The 22,339-nt window shown below is 39.6% G+C and overlaps 1 protein-coding gene across 2 annotated transcripts in view; it reads right to left on the bottom strand.

Moving 5' to 3' along the window:
- LOC124149384 (pro-neuregulin-2, membrane-bound isoform-like) overlaps positions 1-22,339 on the bottom strand; it is a 273,209-nt gene that overhangs the window by 175,394 nt on the left and 75,476 nt on the right. For both annotated transcript variants that reach the window (XM_046520927.2, XM_046520928.2), the window contains exon 2: positions 224-273. The gene's annotated coding sequence lies outside the window, so the exon portion shown is untranslated. The remainder of the gene's footprint in view (positions 1-223; positions 274-22,339) is intronic.

The following is a 22,339-nucleotide window of genomic DNA, read 5'->3' as shown; positions in this document are numbered from 1 at the left end:
GAGCTTTCCATTCTCAGATTGTGTTCACAATGTTCAAATATTTTATCTTCCATAGCCAGAATGATTTCAGTAAATAGCCAGCAAATAATTTCTAGGTTTTGACCTTTACCTCCAACATTGATTGTACCTTCCAGAGTATCTGTGTCAATCATTGAGAATTAGAGACACTTACTGACACAAGAAAACAGGAGGGATACAAGAACTCCTCCCCAAGTCCACTTACCTTATTCTTCATGAGAACAGGTAATCCAGTCAGCGGTCATCATTATAACACTGAAATGAAATGAACAAGATGTCAGGCAGGCGGAGAGATCATTGCAGTGTTTCATAAGTAGTCAGAAGCACCCTACAACATGAAGCGAACACTTTCACAATACGACTCCGAGTGGTGAAATGTCTGTCGGAAGACTATAAACACGCATAAACTTTGCGGGGTATTATCACTGCTGCAGATCCTGCCAAACCATGCTTCCCACATATATACAGACACGCTGTGAATCCCCCAAAACTGAGATGGATGCACCGAAGGAGTCAGACAATGCCCTCACACAATAAGTCAATTATTTATGCATTATAGCACAGCTGCTGTCTACAAAGACTAGTCATCTACAAGTGAAAGACACTTGATTATTTCTTGAGGGATTTTCTCTAATTACATCTGCCTGCGAAAAATCTGTAATGAAATGTACAATGACGTATTTGAAATGAACGACAGTAAGGACAGAGAGTAATTCATCTCTTACGATATGAATCTGATATTGACGATTTAGTTCACAGGCAGCCATAAAGATAAGGATGGAATTAGAGTCCAGTTTGCCAATGAAATTGTGATTTGTTTACGGAAAGTATTAAAGATAAGTGGCTTGTCGGTTTGGGCGAAATAGATTACAAGAAAGGGTATTGTGAGTAACATGGAGGCGCTGATTACGTATACTGACGCCACCATGAACAACAGGTTTAGGAGAAATCGCTTTCTCTTATCACAGTTTTAATCAAGGAGGTAATGCCATTAGGCAGATATCTGTCTGGGCACACAGGCATTGCACAGCAATGTTTATACTAAATGTTCATTTCATGAAATTAACAAGACAAGCCTGTTATGAGATACAACAACCCTATTGCCGAAAAGCCATGACAAGTTCTTCCCTGATGAAATAAATTAAAACACTGACTGTAAAAGAAATAGATTAAATATATCATCAAGACGGCGTCCAATACATGGGTGAAGAAGGCGTACAATACATGAGTGAAGAAGGCGTACAACACATGGGTGAAGAAGGCGTACAATACATGAGTGAAGAAGGCGTCCAATACATGGGTGAAGAAGGCGTCCAATACATGAGTGAAGAAGGCGTACAATACATGAGTGAAGAAGGCGTACAATACATGAGTGAAGAAGGCGTCCAATACATGAGTGAAGAAGGCGTCCAATACATGGGTGAAGAAGGCGTACAACACATGAGTGAAGAAGGCGTACAATACATGAGTGAAGAAGGCGTCCAATACATGGGTGATGAGTTTCATCCCAGTGTGTCACACTGATGGGGTGTAACTCTGCACAGTGAACTACGTCACCTTAGATGACTGGGCCACCTGTGTCCCCTCCAAAATCACACACCAAGAGGACAATATTTGGTATATTTATTTATACAAGAGCTGTTCAAATTCATAAATAAGAGGTGAGGTGAGGTGAAATTGGGTTTAACGTCGCGTCCAAGATTATAGCACTTATATGTACGTGTGTGTGTTTGTGTGGCTGCTTGTACTAGTCCGGACTGATGCCGATTTATAATGCTAGCTCACTGAGATACCATGCCGCAGTTTAACATGAATACCCTACTCAGACACAGTATACCGACTCCGAGCCGACCAGTCCTTGTTTTAGCCCCTTAATGCCGAGCGCCAGACAGGGTAACAACAAGTACCATCTTTTAACGTCTTTAGGTATGACACGGCTGGGGATCGAACCCCGGACCTTCCGCTCTCCGGGCGGATGCTCTACCACAGGACCACGGAGGCGGTCTCATAAATAAGAAATAAATATAATTGTCATATAAGGTATATGTCATTAGCATAAATTCATCTATTAATGAGTGACCTCAACACCATGTGGAACTATATTTGACTTCAGCAATATGAGAATGTAACGGCCCTGACCTAGGATCACCATCAGACCATGGATCACCATCAGACCAAGGGTCACCATCAGACCATGGATCACCATAAAAACAAGGATCACCATCAGACCATGGATCACCATTAGAACAAAGATCAGACAAAGGATCACCATCAGAACAAGGATAAGACCATGGACCACCACCAGAACATGGATCACCATCAGACCATGGATCACCATCAGACCATGGATCACCATCAGAACATGGATCACCATCAGAACATGGATCACCATCAGACAATAGATCACCATCAGAACACGAATCAGACCATGGATCAAACCAACGATCACCATCAGAACAAAGATCAGACCATGGATGGATCACCATCAGAACAAGGATCAGACCATGGATCACCATCAGAACATTGATCACCATCAGAACATGGATCAAACCAACGATCACCATCAGAACATGGATCAGATCATGGATCACCATCAGAACATGGATCACCATCGGAACAAGGATCAGACCAAGGATCACCACCAGAACATAGATCACCATCAGACCATCGATCATCATCAGAACATGGATCAGACCAAGGATCACCATCAGAACATGGATCACCATCAGAACAAGGATGAAACCAAGGATCACCACCAGAACAAGGATCACCATTAGACCAAGGATCACCATCAGAGTATGGATCACCATTAAAACAAGGACCAGACCAAGGATCACTATCAGACCATGGATCGCCATCAGACCATGGATCACCATCAAAACATGGATCACCATCAAAACAAGGATCACTGTCAGAAAAAGGTTCACCATCTTCCTAACAATTTGGGAAAATTGTTACATTACATTAAACCCTATATAATAGTTTGGCATATAAATACACACATATGCATACAAACTTTCCTTTAAAGGTCATAAAATACATCAAATGGTTCCATCACTTCCACAGAAATTTCCTGAATGTCCAAATTAATTATCTCCCCTTTCCTATGGATGACAAAAAAATGAAATGTTGTAATTGTTGTCTTTCTGTTTCGTTGCACATCCTTGTGTTAATCTACACAACTTGTGGAAACATTGTTTTCCTCATGTCAGCTTCTTCATTTAGAGTCATTGAACTCAGTGTACAGGTGCTCATCCTTGACCTTGAACAAATGTTGCTGAATGCATGACCTACATTGCTGTACCATAATTTTCAAATAATTGTTCATTCCACTGAACGATTAAATATGCAGCCCAACCTTTTATTTGTGAGTGCATGCACAAGTAGGGCACTATTACACCAAGTATTGCACTGTAAAGATCTTATTGAAGTAGGCTATGAATAATTTAATTCATTCCAAGCACTTCAGTTTGGCAATAAAATGGTATTATGATGACAAAGTTGGACAAAATTTGGAACATATTCAAATTGCTTGAAAACAACCTGTGAATATCGGTATACACCACAGGCAGCAGTATAGTGGCTGCTACAACGTGTCCCGTGAATAATTAAGTGTGGATCTGACGAATGACTGGTCATATCATGAACATTGATCAACACTCTTGGAGCAAGTTAAACTTCAAACCAGGTCCAAAGTGCAACCATCCATATTGACAACGATGGGTACTGGGTGAAAGAATACAGGATGGTAAAAAATCTACAACATCTTTAAATACATCTCTTAGATCCCCTTCTACAAAAAGTTTGTTAAGATAAGTCCATAAGTAGGATGGACCAGTTGGAGTGAGTGAGGGAACAAACTTTTTTCCTGATGCTTATTTCCTAGAGCTGGTTAGGATTGTTTTTATATAAATCTAGATTTGTTTTCTTTTCGTAACATACAAATATTCCAGTAGTCATTGTGTAGGACTATGTCAACCTGTATGCAACGGAATTCCGACCAGACGAACTAGGTGTAAGTTGTAAGAAACATCACTAACCACTCCTTCTTATCACTAGGTCACAGGTGAGAGGTCACAGGTGAGAGGTCACATGTGATAAGACAATGCTATTGATACATACTCTGTAGCCACTGAAACCAACCAATCTCCAATACAGTCATAACAAGGGAAGTTGAGGACTACATACACAACATACTCTGTAGCCACTGAAACCAACCAATCTCCAATACAGTCATAACAAGGGATGTTGAGGACTACATACAGAACATACTCTGTAGCCACTGAAACCAACCAATCTCCAATACAGTCATAACAAGGGAAGTTGAGGACTACATACACAACATACTCTGTAGCCACTGAAACCAACCAATCTCCAATACAGTCATAACAAGGGATGTTGAGGACTACATACACAACATACTCTGTAGCCACTGAAACCAACCAATCTCCAATACAGTCATAACAAGGGATGTTGAGGACTACATACACAACATACTCTGTAGCCACTGAAACCAACCAATCTCCAATAGTCATAACAAGGGAAGTTGAGGACTACATACAGAACATACTCTGTAGCCACTGAAACCAACCAATCTCCAATACAGTCATAACAAGGGAAGTTGAGGACTACATACAGAACATACTCTGTAGCCACTGAAACCAACCAATCTCCAATACAGTCATAACAAGGGAAGTTGAGGACTACATACAGAACATACTCTGTAGCCACTGAAACCAACCAATCTCCAATACAGTCATAACAAGGGACGTTGAGGACTACATACACAACATACTCTGTAGCCACTGAAACCAACCAATCTCCGATACAGTCATAACAAGGGAAGTTGAGGACTACATACACAACATACTCTGTAGCCACTGAAACCAACCAATCTCCAATACAGTCATAACAAGGGACGTTGAGGACTACATACACAACATACTCTGTAGCCACTGAAACCAACCAATCTCCAATACAGTCATAACAAGGGAAGTTGAGGACTACATACACAACATACTCTGTAGTAATTGAAACCAACCAATCTCCAATACAGTCATAACAAGGGAAGTTGAGGACTACATAGAGAACATACTCTGTAGCCACTGAAACCAACCAATCTCCAATACAGTCATAACAAGGGACGTTGAGGACTACATACACAACATACTCTGTAGCCACTGAAACCAACCAATCTCCGATACAGTCATAACAAGGGACGTTGAGGACTACATACACAACATACTCTGTAGCCACTGAAACCAACCAATCTCCGATACAGTCACAACAAGGGAAGTTGAGGACTACATAGAGAACATACTCTGTAGCCACTGAAACCAACCAATCTCCAATACAGTCATAACAAGGGACGTTGAGGACTACATACACAACATACTCTGTAGCCACTGAAACCAACCAATCTCCGATACAGTCACAACAAGGGAAGTTGAGGACTACATACACAACATACTCTGTAGTAATTGAAACCAACCAATCTCCAATACAGTCATAACAAGGGAAGTTGAGGACTACATACACAACATACTCTGTAGCCACTGAAACCAACCAATCTCCAATACAGTCATAACAAGGGATGTTGAGGACTACATACACAACATACTCTGTAGCCACTGAAACCAACCAATCTCCAATACAGTCATAACAAGAGATGTTGAGGACTACATACAGAACATACCCTGCAGCCACTGTAACCAACCAATCTCCAATAGTCACAAGTATTTGTCACAGAGTGACAAAATATCCCCCGCCATATACACCATAGTACCAAATATGAAGACAATCCAGCAATTAGTTCTTGAGATATTGTGGCAACACCGTTTTCCAACTCCAAAAACAGATTTGCCTGCTGTGACCTTGAAAATGGGGTCAAGGTCACCAAATCTGACAGGTGTATGCGGTGTCTGTATATACACTATAGTTCCAAATATGAAGACAATCCAGCGATTAGTTCTTGAGATATCGCGGCAACACCGTTTTCTAACTCCAAAAGCAGATTTGCCTGCTGTGACCTTGAAAATGGGGTCAAGGTCACCAAAACCGACTGGTGTCTGCGGTGTCTGTATATACACTATAGTTCCAAATATGAAGACAATCCAGCGATTAGTTCTTGAGATATCGCGGCAACACCGTTTTCTAACTCCAAAAGCAGATTTGCCTGCTGTGACCTTGAAAATGGGGTCAAGGTCACCAAAACCGACTGGTGTCTGCGGTGTCTGTATATACACCATAGTTCCAAATATGAAGACAATCGAGAGGTTTAGTTCTTGAGATATCGCGGCAACACCGTTTTCCAACTCTAAAAGCAGATTTGCCTGCTGTGACCTTGAAAATGGGATCAAGGTCACCAAAACCGACTGGTGTCTGCGGAGTCTGTATATACACTATAGTTCCAAATATGAAGACAATCCAGTGTTTAGTTCTTGAGATATCGCGGCAACACCGTTTTCCAACTCCAAAAGCAGATTTGCCTGCTGTGACCTTGAAAATGGGGTCAAGGTCACCAAAACCGACTGGTGTCTGCGGGGTCTGTATATACACCATAGTTCCAAATATGAAGACAATCGAGAGGTTTAGTTCTTGAGATATCGCGGCAACACCGTTTTCCAACTCTAAAAGCAGATTTGTCTGCTGTGACCTTGAAAATGGGATCAAGGTCACCAAAACCGACTGGTGTCTGCGGAGTCTGTATATACACCATAGTTCCAAATATGAAGACAATCCAGTGTTTAGTTCTTGAGATATCGCGGCAACACCGTTTTCCAACTCTAAAAGCAGATTTGTCTGCTGTGACCTTGAAAATGGGATCAAGGTCACCAAAACCGACTGGTGTCTGCGGAGTCTGTATATACACCATAGTTCCAAATATGAAGACAATCCAGTGTTTAGTTCTTGAGATATCGCGGCAACACCGTTTTCCAACTCTAAAAGCAGATTTGTCTGCTGTGACCTTGAAAATGGGATCAAGGTCACCAAAACCGACTGGTGTCTGCGGAGTCTGTATATACACCATAGTTCCAAATATGAAGACAATCCAGTGTTTAGTTCTTGAGATATCGCGGCAACAAACAGGTGGGACGTACGGACGGACGGACGGAAGTACGGACGGACGGACGGACGGTCGTGAATACTATATCCCCCGCTTCGCGCTTTCGCGCGGCGGGGGATAATAACAAGAGATGTTGAGGACTACATACAGAATAGGTCCAGGACATTTAATAGTATCATGGCAATGACAGTGAAGGCCACACCAGAGCATGATATAAGACACTACTTGATCATCCCCCAGGACATTGGGTATAAATCATGATGCTGGAAGCTGTAGCTTGGGTGACGTGAACAGATCCAGGATGGATGTAGTTCATGTATGCCAAGGGTAGACATCAGACAACATTAACATGGGTGCTATTACATAAAAACGATATTGGTAATTAAATGGGTCTACATCAGGTGATGTCAGAATGACCTATGAAGCCAGGAGACAATTACCAGAGGAAAACCTGACTCACGTAAGATGCATCACACCCCAGTTGGCCAAATTGAGAAGATGACTAGAATTGTTTTTTTACCCGAACAGGTACCTTCTGGTTGTAAATTGATATGTAGACGGTATGTTTTCGAGAATTAATGGTTAGAAAAGCATAAGCTAATAAGCAGGTAGCATGTGCAACATGTCTTCAAGTGCCTACAGAGAACACAATACCAACCTCTGGTTGGCAAATATTCTCAAACAACGTTTAGATAGATCATAAATTATTCCAGCAAACATTAATTTGGCTTGTGTTTTCAAATATTTACTTAGCTTTTACCAAGTTTATCAAACTATTAGCTAAATACACAAATGGGTGGACGACGGAAAGAGATGAATGATGGAAAAATCTGATAGGTACATGATAGAAGGTTCTTGGTGACGTTTACGGGACGGACACAGAGGAGTGCTAACACGGTCAGGACACCAGACAACAAATAGGAAGCAGACAGTGGACAAACACAGTAGAATTGTGTGTACTGAACACTGATTGGAATATAGATCTGCATCACAAAGATGGATGGCCAATGACCCATCTTGTGACAGTTTGAAAAAGGGGAAAGGTTTCGAACATTCAGTCTTTGATATATACCAGAGTATGACAAGATGATGAATGGATCACTGTTGCAGTAAACGAGCACCTTGACAGAACAACTGTACGTTCACATAGACAGGCAGAGGTCTGGAGGTAGACTGACAGATCACTGTTTACACATACAGGCAGTTCCCTAGATGGACTGAGAGATGACCAGATGGCCACATTTTGTTAAGAAGGCTGTTTCCATGTCGGTTCAGTGTTTGATCAGGTGGAGGAACAGCAGTATCAGCCTTTGCCTCGGATCACCTCGGAGGCATGGAGCGGGTCTGTCAGTGTGATACACAAGCCAAAATAATCATGTGTTGTTAAGGCTGTGTATGGTGAGGAGGAGTGAGAGTGAGTGAGTGAGTTGGGTTTAACGCCGCTTTTAACAGTATTCCAGTTATATCGCAGCTTGTCAGCTTAATGTGGGAGGAAAGCCTGAAGTGATGCAGGTCTCAGACGTTTACCACTTTGGTGAAACCCACGAGCACGGGTATGGTGCTGACAAACCTAGAAACATAATCGGGGCGAACCGGGATTTGAACCCACAATCATAGGTTTCTGGCGTGCCCAAGAGACGCAACTCTGCACAGCGAATCGCAGGAGTGAGAGTGAGTGAGTGAGTTGGGTTTAACACTGCTTTCAACAGTATTCCAGTTTTATCATGGTGTGTCAGCTTGATGTGGGAGGAAAGCCCGAAGTGATGATGGTCTAATGTGAACTGAGTTTCCCACAATATCACAGCTACAGCTTTGTAAGTTGAAAATGTTTTGGACTGGGCCAGATAGACCAGTGGGTGATAAAGTTAACCATGCTGCAAATATGTATTGGGTCTCGACAAAACACAGCATATGATTTAGTTATAAAAGTTGTAAGTATGTTTCAGTTTGGATATGATTCAGTCATAAAAGCTGTAAGAATGTTTGTTTTAGTCTCAACAAAAAACAGGATATGATTCAGTTATCAAAGCTGTATGTATGTTTTGATTTTGTATATGATTCAGTTATAAAAGCTATAAGTATGTTTTGACTTTGGATATGATTCAGTTATAAAAGCTGTAGGTATGTTTTGATTTTGGATATGATTCAGTTATAAAAGCTGTATGTATGTTTTGACTTTGGATATGATTCAGTTATAAAAGCTATAAGTTTGTTTTGAGTTTGAATATGATTCAGTTATAAAAGCTATAAGTATGTTTTGAGTTTGGATATGATTCAGTTATAAAAGCTATAAGTATGTTTTGAGTTTGAATATGATTCAGTTATAATAGCTGTATGTATGTTTTGATTTTGAATATGATTCAGTTATAAAATCTGTAAGCATGTTTTGACGTTGGATATGATTCAGTTATAAAAGCTGTATGTATGTTTTGAGTTTGGACCCAAACCAGTGGATGATAGAGTTAGGATGTTGCAGATGTGTGTTATAATTATGGGGCATGATGGAAAAATGGATCAGCTGCAATGTGTTTTGGTTGTGCTCCAGACCAATCAGTGAATGATAGTGTGAGCACTGATCAACAGTTGGGTGTGATGACATGCCACATCATCCAGGTCACATCTGTTGGCTTACTCTGTGGTCAACCTTTGAAGATATCCACACCAATGGCATCCACAGTGACCATCCCATCTCCATTTTTGGTCATCCTATTTGGCAAGTGATGTTTCGGATGGTTTTACGCGGTGGGTGTGCATCAACATATGCCTTGATGTATGGACACAAACACAGACAGTTTCTATAACACTGTGGAATATAAGCATCTTCCAACTGGCCTTTCTTCATCAACAACTGATAACCCCATAAACAGACAGACAGTAGGAACTTGGCAAATTGTACTTCAAGCACAAATTTAGCACAAGGGTGATAAGCTCAAAGGAAAATATTTATACACATAAAGTTTAAAAAGTTTGGCTGTTTTGAGATGATAATTGGAAGATGTGGACGAAGATGTCAATCATGTGACTCAAAATACAAGGTTTGGACTGACAAAGAGCAATAAAAGGAAAGAAGCACACACACGTTCCATGTAGTCAACACAGCATATGGCAGACGATGGGTTTCAAAATGAAACTCCAATCGTAACCCAGTCTCAGGGTTTCACATCATGATGGAGGTGATGGAATTGTTCACTTGGGACAGATTACTTTTCAACACATTCATTACTTTTTACAGAAAATATATTGGCACATAGTACATTAAGAAGTATGTCAAGTTCTAGCACCAGGTTGATTTTTCCAGGATTAGTAATAATAATAATAAGTGCATTTATAATGTGCTAGATTCCATTCAACAAGTGGATGCTCATAGCGCTACACTATTATTACCCCGGTCAATGGATCAGTGAGCACTCGATTTTCATTCTCAGCTCCCTGGGGAGTATACAACCCAAGCTGCCTGTGAGGCGCTAGAAGGTTCACAGTCACATTACCATCTCCTCCTACCGGGTACCCACTCACTGTTGGGTGAACAGAGGCACATTTCAAACAAAGTCACTTGCCTAAGGAGACACCACATGTGCTTCAGTGTGGGGCAGGACCAAAGCCCTAGAAACTCTCAGGAGTCAAGCTGCTGAACGTGGTCACCCATCCAACTACTCTCCGAAACCGACGTTGCTTAACTTCACGTGATTTGTGATCTGTGCGCTGTGCACAGGACCATGTGCCACGTGTCCTTTACAAAGACATGCTATGCCTGCCACTGAACACAAATGTGTCCGTGAGTCTCAAAGTCTCTTAAAATACCCTGAACAAAAATCTTGGTTTCAATTTACACCCAAAATTAATTAATCCCAGGTGCACCAGAGGTCATCAAGACTCAGCTTTCCAAAGTATACCCACACACATGTGATAAATTGTCAGAGGGTGTCAGGGACATTAAGTTTTTAATATCAGGGAGACATTTGCATCTATCAGGGAGAATTTTAAAATAGCAACCATTGAATGTCAATTTAAGAGGCTTAGTACCATAAAGGTCATTTCTTCCTATCCATACTCATTTAACATACTTTCAGGGCCATTATTTATTGAACAAACAAACAATTTGAGAGAATATTAATTTAGATTTGTCTCAATTGAATAAAAAAAATTCTTAAGAAACGAGAAATTAATTACTAAGACTAGATGTAGCATGAGACTTGCATCTATTTATGGTTTTAGATCTCAAATCCTGATCCATCATATTGTCAGTTAATATTGAATACGTAGCTGTACACACACAAAGTTTTTTTATTGATAAATGTAAATAATAAACTGATGCACAATCTACCCTTATCACTTTCGACCAAAGATCAGGGCAGTTGGGTAGCCAGTGGTTAAAGCGTTCGCTCGTCACACCGAAGACCCGGGTTCAATTCCCGACATGGGTACAATGACTGAAGCCCATTTCTGGTGTCCCCCCTTGTGATATTGCAAGAATACTGCTAAAAGCGGTGTAAAACCATAATCACTCACTCACTCACGACCAAAGATCATCTCAGATAAACGAAAAAAGCTGCTGAAAATGAATGATTGGTAGCTTGACCATTTGGCGACGAATTCAATCTGACCAATCTTCTGGGTTGACGCAGTCTTGGCACGATTGGGTTAAATTATGCTAAAGAAATATCAAGCATGTTTATGTTGACGTAACCTAATTGCCCCTAATTTCATTAAGATATAGTGTTTCTCTGTCTGTGGTACTGAATTTTGTTAAAAATTTCACTACTTTGCTTCATAAATTTCCTAGAAATGTCCGCATCATTCAATTTCCAAGAAATTTATGCCATATTTGGAAGTGTTACAATGTCTCTACTATGATTTATGAATGAAAGTGCCTAATTGTTGTCTTTGACCTTTAGCCATGTATTAAGATCCAGGGTAGAATAGGTCTTCAGCAACCCATGCTTGCCCTAAAAGGCGACTATGCTTTGTAAGAGGCGACTAACAGGATAGGTGGTCAGACTCGCTGACTTGGTTGATGGATGTCATCGATCCCATTTGTGAGGATCGATGCTCATGATATCAATCACTGGACTGTCTGGTCCAGACTCGATTATTAACAGACCACCGTCATATAGCTGGAACATTGCTGAGTGCGACGTTAAATAACAAACCAAACAACAAACCATCCATGTTTTAATCTCACTGGTTGACTGATACCGTTGTATACTGACATCAGCTAACTCTAAGCCAATCAATTGGCATAAAATAATCACTTGATACGTTCTTGTGAAAAGTTCCATGTGTTGGTATTTCTTTTCAGAGAAGTCATGTCAGCTTAAAGGCAAATTAACATGAGCTTTACTTAAACTTTGACTCTGCAACCCTGTAAGGAACCCTGACTGTGTAACTTGTTATTTCGACAACCGAATCAACCAATCACTCACTGTGTTGTCTCTGGAGATAGCGCTTGCTGGTCATATTTTGTTTTCATTCCCGAGAGTCTAATACCGTAACTTTGAGGTATAGCGACATTTGAAGATAGTTTCTGATAAATCGGAGAACTAGTTAGTCACATATAACAGGGCCCGTCACATTATCTGAGTTTGGTTTAAATTATGCAGGAACAAACACACCGAGAACAGGAAGTGATAAGTATTCGGGTGATTATTTCAAGGGCCCTTCAGGCACCAAGCTGTTCCGCCTATCCGAGTTTTCTTCACTGTTTACATTGTTAAATCATTCACCATATGGATTTAATTACCAGTTGATAATTTGACAAAGCCCCATCCAGGTCAAATGGCCCTCCCCCAATGCTGGCAGGTTGACTTTCCATAATAAGGGTTGCTCCCTGACAGATCGGGAGGTATTGTATGTACCGAAGTTGGAACCCAAGTTTTGGTATGCCAAGCCAATGGTTTAACCACTGGGCTACCCTACAGCCCAATAATAGCAATACAGGAGTAGGTGTGTACATAATTCTATTGAGTGGCTTCACAGTGTATTAGAGTGACCAGCGCAGGTTAAACATGGCTGAAGCTGGTAGTTCTAATACTGCCAGTCTGGTGCAAGTACAACTGTTTTTAGTCTGGCAGGTAATCTCATGGGTTGGAATTTTGCAGATTTTTCAAACCCTTTGATTCTCTAAAACTTCCATAAAGTTGCATCACTTTGGCATCACAAAAACGAAACTGTAACACAAACCATAGATCTGATTGTATGTCATGTCCACATAGCCACAGAGTGAGTGAGTTATGTAGGTTTAATGCTGATTTAATGAGTATTTCCATTTACAAGATACATGTCATCTTCAATTTAGTTCGCTCGTCACGCCTAAGACCCGGGTTCCATTCCCGACATGGGTACAATGCGTGAAGCCCATTTCTGGTGTCCCCGTTGTGATATTGCTGGAATATTGCTAAAAGTGGCGTAAAACAATACTCACTCACTCATCTTGAATTTAAATTCAAACCAACCTAAGGGCAGATATATTTAACAGGAAAATACTTCACCTCAAAACAAAATAGATTCCATCAAAGAAACCTGACAGAAAATGAAAGCAGCGAAGCTAAGCATCCAGAGGAAGATTCATACAATTTACAACAACCCTTAAGGAAGATAATTTAGCAGGAAAAAGGTACTTCCAGATGCCTCATAACAAACTGACCCTTCATAAACACATGGAATTGGATGAAGGCAAGTGGATCTGCAAAGGAAAGCTTTGAAAGCACTGCTTGAGGCATACAATGGAATACAAGAGAGACTTGATAGCTGATCAATGACTGGTTGAAAGAACGTCTGAGAGAGCTAGTCAGATGATTACACATCTTTGGCATTAATGTCCAATTTCGGAAATTATTCATAAATCAAAATACTTAATATTATTCCTCCACATACCAATAATCCTAACGACAATAAGTTTGTATTTTGTACATAAGCATATCATGTATATGAATCATACAGTCAGCAAGAACATGTTGCCGACTCCATGAATAGATCGCCAACAAGACCAGATCTCGCTGAATGCATGTCAAACTGAACAGGTCGTCATAAAGCGGTGCCAATTTTCTATATGATGTATGTCAGGTCATAAGGTCAGACAAATTGACATTTTCGTACAGGGACAGCCATGCATTCATCTAGCCCTTTTTCAACCATCTTCAAATTGCTAGAATAACCGAGAAGTGGATATTTGTTTAACACGACAGTCCGTCTACTAGGATGATATATACTTAGGGATTGACTCAAACTTGGAACAGTTGAGACATGTGAAATTTTCTTTGTCAAACATACATGATGTATGGACCGTAGTGTGACAGCATTCACACCAAATTTACCACAATCTTGTTGAGGGAGGGAATCGGAGCTGGCATACAAATGGATGTTCGACTACTTTGCTTCCTCAGTGGACTAATTAGCATGGGTACAAAGGAAGACATCTGAGATGGAGCCATCCACAAGAAGTGCAGTTAAACAGCAAACTGCCTTTTATCATTGGCAGCAAAACTATGAACACGTTTCCAGAAGGAAAATGGGAAATGTGCCGATCAGATCATCTCCACTGATGTTGTCTCATGACGATTACAGTACCCTTCACAAACAAACTTAAACAAAATCGAATAGTCAAGATCTTTGGTGCTTCTTTAAGAAAGACAAAATCAAATTTCGAGTCACTAGGTTCCGATTAAAAAATCGTCTGTTTTTCAAATAGTAATTACGATACTTGATTAAGAACACCAGCATCAATCAAGTGTTAATGGCTTAGCTTCAGTGTAACAAATAGGGCCAGAGCCAATTGAGAAGCATCCTTTAAGACCTCAGGTAAAAAATAAAAACATGGCGAAAAAATTGACTACAAATACAATCTGCCTAAACTGGAGGAGAGACCCAATGCAAATACAGACAAAGTTGTGCACATCTCGCTGTTTCATACTATGGTATTCTGGTCCTGTGAGAACCAACAGTGTGTTTGTGGAAGGAATGTTCCCAATACGAAATAATGACGGCAATGAAGCTTGGACAAGAAGGTGTCATGCCACCTCAGAGAAACATTCTTCTACAAGCTCCATGGCCAATATTTCCTCACATGTGGGCGATTTAGAAGCACTGAGAAATGTCCAAAAAACTTGTTACTTTTATTCTGCGATGCAAGAAATCTCCCACATCAAAGAAAAAATATGGCACCTTTAATCAATTAGGAGACAGATAACTGTTTCAATTTTAAAACATTCATAATATAAAATACAGAAAATATATCTGGCAAATAAATATTCTTTCTCAACAAAACAATTCAAACCCACTCTTGCTTTAAGTTCTATTATTATTATTTGTTATTTGACCTTGATAATTCCATATGGATTTGGTCAGCTATTTTAAACAACACATTTTATTAAATTTGATGGTTCTGAATATGTATAAAACGTTGTTTACTTTATGTAATCAAAAACAGTACATGATAATGAATTGAATTGCTATAAGTTAGAAAATAATGGGATAATGAACAGAACACTGCTTCTAAGTTTACTAAAAAAAGGTTTTCTCTCCCAAATTGTCAAATTATGTTTATCCTGTCTTAGATATTCAAACTTTTATCACTCTGGACCCAGCCGCCTTCCACAAGCAATCCAACTCATTGATCACATAACTGCAATCAACAGACCAATCCTGTCATTACAAACTTATCAGCCATCACAGCTGAGGAGTATAACCGATCCTTCCAAGAGCATGTTAATTTCATTCTTAGCTAGACACTGCCGACTGTACACCTGAGACATGTTCACACAGCGCAATAGACAAGCCGCTGAAATTGACAGGCTGTCACTGACCCATGTCAGGTCAAACAGGTGGTTATCAGGTGACCCGGTTTTTGGTCATACAGAAAAGATGCTTTGTGTTTTATTCTATCAATATTTGATAAGTGGTTTTAATTGTGAATAATCTTCAGTGGGAGTTTGAATATTAACAGTTGGAAAGCCTGCAAGTTTGTTTTTTCAGTGATGAAATTCAATTTCAAATTACTTTAAGAAAAAGTCAGTTTTAGTATAATGTTGTGAACTTGATGCCCCTCCAAAATTACATTAGAAATTAATATGAAAATCACAATGTACTGACATATCAGTTACAGAAACATGATCATAATAATTACCACAGTTGGCAACAAAATTGCTTTACTTTCTATGAAACATGACCCTTTCATTATAATCAATATGACCAATTTGGAAATATATTTCTTTTGTCACTTCAATCATAAATATAAATATTCTTCAATTCTTAGATCTTACATTCAAATATAAAAAGATCTCATGCATAGATTAACAAAGTGATTCCAATAATGAAAATATTTATCCAAGCTTTAATTTGACAACATTTATCTATGCTTTAACAGGAAGTTCTGTGGGAATTCTGGGTTAGAATTGGTTCCTGTAACCTTTGCTAGTCATAAAAGGCAACTTAATGGATCAGGTGGTCAGGCTTGGTGACTTGACTGATAGTGTGTCATCGTACCTGGATGGAGTGGATAGGGGCTCACAATATCGACCACTAACAGGTTGTGACATCGTACAGCTGGAATATTGCAGACTGCAACTCTAAACAACAAAACAACAAGGCAAAACGTGAGCAGGGCTCACTAATACCCCCGTATCAGCTGAAGGGAAATTTTGATATTGGAGATATATTGATGCCTTAACGTTTGAGCCAGTTTCTCTTTACAAGCACAACAATATGATATAGTAATGGCATGATTCAAAGATGCACTGGTGCATCATCGGCAGGCTTTGCTGGATACAGAACACTTGACTTGTGACACTATTGCAGGCCAAAAGTCAATAACATAAAAAACAAGTATTTTATTCAGAAAATCAACTGATGGAAGGACATACGGAAGGAATTCCTTGGTATATAAAAGTAATAGTCCCACCCAATTATTCAAAGTTCAAAACATGAAATAAAATCATATTTTTTTCAGAAAATACACATATTAAAATCAAACTTTGCACTGCAAATCTCCTATAAGTATAGAAAGTGTGCCTCAAATTTGAAAAGAATCTATGTTGTACTTCACAAGTTATAGGTCACACAAATGTTGAACAAAATACACATTTTAAGTTCAAATCATGTAAAAATTCACTGTTTCTAAGAAAATCCACATATCAAAATCAAACTTTGCACTGCACCTCTTCTATTAGTTTAGAAGGTGTTCAAGTTTAAAAAGAATCCATACAGTAGTTTTCAAGATACAGATTGCACAACAATATGTCTTCAGAAGGACGGATGGGATTCCTTGGTATAACTATATACCCCGTCTTTTCAGGTTGGGGTATAAAAAGGCTTCAATATCAAATAAGTCTCACTGAACCACCAATCAGTCATTTCAAGAAAAACATCCGCCTTCATTACAAACTGTAATTTCAATTAGAGTCTAGTTTAATCAAAATCAACGCCAGTTATTCCATGGAGAGTGCACCACCTCCTCAACATGCCTGTCAGGTCAGCACCTCCAACACATTTAAAGCTGTGCTGACAAAATACAGTGTTTAGCATAACACAATTAAAGCAAGTGGTCAGTTGTGAGACGGCAATTGACACAACACAACTCGCCCAGTCAAGCAATTGGTCTTCTCTTTTGTACCAAGAGTCATCTGGTTAGGTTCATCCGTCAATCAAAGACACACTTGTATTTCCTCATTACATGTGTTAAATCACATTGCGACATTCAAGTTGTCAGGCTGCGATGATAGCATTTACATGATACAAAATATGCTGCTGAAATAAGGTGTATATGAAAGCTACAAAACCCTTTCAATATTCAAATCTGAAATCAGAGTCCATTGTACCATTCCAAACTATTTCATGAGCATGTGTTTATGAGTGAGTGAGTATGGTTTTACGCCGCTTTTAGCAATATTCCAGCAATATCACGGCAGGGGAAACCAGAAATGGGCTTCACACATTGTACCCATGTCGGGAATGGAAACCGGGTCTTCAGCGCGAGGAGCGAACGCTTTAACCACTAGGCTACCCGACCGCCCAGCATGTGTTTATGAATCCCTACCAATTAGTTGTGATACCAGGTGTTTGGAAGGGGGTGAGCATATCCTGCTCCAATGGTGGCATTTATTACAAACACATGCCAAGGCAAGTCAATTGTTCACCTAAAAAAGGAAGGGAATAATAGGCTATTTATACTGCACGTATTTCCACACCACTCAGGGGCATGCTCAAATTTATATTATTACCCCGGTCACTGGATCAGTGTGCACTAAAGAATCATTCTCAGCTCCCTGGACATACAACCCAAGCTGCCTGTTAGGCGCTAGAAGGCTAACAACCACATTGCCATCTCACCCTACCGGGTACCCATTCACTGCTGGTTGAACAGAGGCCCTCATTCGAACAAAGTCACTTGCCCAAGGAGACACCACATGTGTTACACATATGGTACAAGGCGAAATAAGAAAGGAAGGATTTTGGATAATAAATTGAAAATGTGTCTTTTGAGAAGTTTTGTTTGTTTGTTGTTTAAAGCCGCACTATGTCGTGCATCAATACCGTCAACATGTCTGACCACCCGATCCAGTAAGTTGCTTCTTACGACAAGCAGAGTCGCCTTTGACGGCAAGCTTGGGTTGCTGAAGATTCTATTCTGTCCCGGATCGTCACAGGTGTCTTTTGACACGTAAAATATAACAAGTCCCTAATAGTTTGCAAATCTGAGGATTGTTTTATATAAAATAGTAACACAAGTCGATAACTTTTGGCTAAAACTGAGGTTAAGCTACAAACATTTCACAATTAGCATTAATCACATTAACACTATACTAAACCCCACATGAGCATGAAAAACTAATTCTTATCTATTTCTGTTACAAATCCCTCAACTACCTTAAACAAACATGGCAACAAGTTCATACTAAACTGGTTATAAATGACCAATTCCTTATCTTAAACCGAGGATCACAATCACTCAGGATGCAGGATTTGAACTATCAACAAGCAGATCCTCAAACCCCTAAGGGATGCAACTCTGCACAGCATTAAATCATGGCAGCTTCTTGCACTGGCCCTAAGCCCCTGGTGTCCCAGTGTATTCCCGCCAGCACAGCTAGTGTTACTGACATGACTTATAAAGGAGAATATGTACCTCCAGGACAAGGTTGGTTGGTTTGTTGTTTAACGCCGCACTCAGCAATATTCCAGCTATATGACGGCGGTCTGTAAATAATCGAGTCTGGACTAGACAATCCAGTGATTAATATCATGAGCATCGATCCACACAATTGGGATCGATGACATGCATCAACCAAGTCAGCAAGCCTGACCACCCAATCCTGTTAGTCGCCTTTTACGACAAGCATAGCCACCTTTTACGGCAAGCATGGGTTGCTGAAGGCCTATTCTACCCCGGAATCTTCACGGGTCTCCAGGACAAGGTCCGGACCTCGTACCCAAGCTGCAGCAAAGCTAGAGGCAAAAGTTGGTCATGTAACTTCCCGTCTCTACAGTATGGATACCCTTACAACAAATCCAACACAAAACATTCAGCCTGCCCGGGCATGAAACATTTCTGAAGATGATAATGGCATCATGATGCTCACAGTGAATAATTTATGTACATCAGGCCCTAACTATAATGACAATAGCCCACCTCAATAATATATAAACCTGCATTTTATGTGAAAAAGATCTTTTTCTGATGATTATTCCGAAGCCAGTGCCGCTTTAAGTGAGACCATGCTACCCTCGTAGGTTTGTTTATCATCAGTTCAAGCTTCCAACCTGTGAATTCAAAGGGAAAACTGACAGCGACAAAATGATTGACCCATGAAGTCTTTGGCTTGAAATAGATACCATAGATGACTAATGATATCATTTACCTTTGATATCAGTGTGTGTGGCCTGTCTATGCAAAAATCAAAGAATTTGTTGGTATTTGAAGAGCGCCAGAGTCGTTGTTTCTCACCACTCAAGCAAAAATTCTTGTTGCATAAACTTCAGTAAGCTGTGGCACTTAGCTAGAAACATATCCCTTTATATCTACAAGAAAAGTTGCAGGTGATAGAAATGTAACAAAATGACATTCAGAGCTAATGTTTATGGTTTATCAAAGGGTTGATATAATGTATCATTCTACCAGGAAATGATCTGATCTAACTAGTCAATCAAGTTTCAAATATCATAACATGCCTACAATTTAAACATCATTGCTGAAAAATGAAACATTTATAAGAAAGCATGTTTTTCTCAATCCTGACCAGGAGGCTGAGTGTTGTGTCCACCTGATACAGTCTTAATAGAAGTGACAAAACCATTCCCTATTTATATGAAATCAGATATAGTAGTAGGAGGGAATGTAGGGTATTTTATGATATCTTAAATAAAGTATCCAACAATATGATATCCCCAAAATACATTCTAAGATGGGGACTAGATCTTGGCCTTAACATGATGGAAACAGATTGGCAAACGATTAATCGTAACCCCCACAGATATAATGTGTCCTCAAAACAAAAATAGTTCCAATACAGTATTATTCATAGAAATATAACAACAAACGAGTTACTGTACAAAATGGGATATAAAGAATCATGTCTTTGCAATTTTTGTAAACGAGAAAAACAAACCTTAGTGCACATGTTCTTTGAGTGCAAAATTGTACAACATATCTGGAACAACCTTACAAAATGGATCAAAGACAAAGCTGGAATAGAACTAGAATTTTCAAAATTGACAATTTTATAAGGATATCAACAAAAGTGAAATGATGTATTAAATCATACTATAACTGTAACAAAGCAAAACATATTCAAATCAAACAATTCCGACTCCATACCAAATTTCCCACACATCAAACAAGAAATAACCGATTCATATTACATCGCCAGAAATATATCATATTCACAATGTAAATACACACAGTTCCTGACATTTTGGTCCCTCTGTCACCACCTATTCGTTTAAAACCACAAACTTGCGCAATCCAACAATATGACACTGGAATAGTTTTTGTTTGTTATCATCTATAGATATACTTTGTAACTTGTATGTATGTAAGACAGCATGTGAACTATATTCTGTAAACATATTGTTTGTGTACTCCAAAAAGAAATAAAATCATTCCAAAAAAATGTTTTTCTCAATCCTGACCAGGAGGCTGAGTGTTGTTTCCTCCTGATACAGTCTTAATAGAAGTGACAAAACCATTCCCAATTTATATGAAATCAGATATAGTAGTAACTTAAACAAACCTGTAACATTGTAGTGATTAGAGAATTATGACCTCAAATCAGCATCCTCTAAACATTAGACTATCTTTTCATTTTCATTCACCTCTCAATCATTCTTTTTCCAGCAGTTCTTTTCTTGATGAATTTCAGTTTCCCCATCGTGAATTGTTGAGCAATGCACCTTGGCTCCAGCCTATGGCATCTACATTCCCCAGCAGCTCAGGTACTCAAGACCATGTACATATTCATATTTCATGGACAGCCATACTTTGCTTACAACTAAGCTTTTCATCATCAAAAACCTAGTCAGTCATTCCAGAAATTTTATGGTAGACATTCAGAGAGGAAAAAGAAGAAGTCAGAGGAATTTACTGAATATGACCCATATCTTTATGACTTAATTTCATGGATCGGGGGGTCAGCCTGCTGACTTGGATGACACGGTGGCATCATGCTCTGATGACATGGATACTGATCACTGGATTGTCTGGTCCAGACTTGACTTCTCCAAAGGCTGCCATCATATAGCAGGAGTACTGCTGTGTGGCGTTGGGCAACAAACAAACAAACACTTACTTTTTTATGAAAATTGTCTGAGTGTTAGGTGCTCCAGGTAGAGCAGGGACATACTTTTCCTTTCAGCAGTGATCCTCATAACTGTCATTACTATTTGGCCTTTACGCCCAGAGGGATCTGTGTTGGCAGAAAATTGAGACTGATTATTCTAGAGCGTTGACGTTTCTAATGTTGCATTCATCCATTCCTTACTTATTCCATGTCCATTTATTTATTTCAAATATTTTGCCATTCCACTGACTTAACTCCTCTCGTGCTCCATTTTCACAAATCCATCTGTCCATGGATTCAACTACTCTTGTGCTTCGTTTCCATCTGTCCATGGATTCAACTACTCTTGTGCTTCGTTTCCATCTATCCATGGATTCAACTACTATTGTGCTTCGTTTCCATCTGTCCATGGATTCAACTACTCTTGTGCTTCATTTCCATCTATCCATGGATTCAACTACTCTTGTGCTTCGTTTCCATCTGTCCA

The sequence above is a fragment of the Haliotis rufescens genome, unplaced genomic scaffold (genome assembly GCF_023055435.1).
Source record: "Haliotis rufescens isolate VD_foot unplaced genomic scaffold, xgHalRufe1.0.p SCAF_11, whole genome shotgun sequence".
Classification (NCBI taxonomy): Eukaryota; Metazoa; Mollusca; class Gastropoda; order Lepetellida; family Haliotidae; genus Haliotis; species Haliotis rufescens.
Note: the sequence above shows the minus strand (reverse complement) of the source record. Positions and strands in the feature narration are given on the sequence as shown.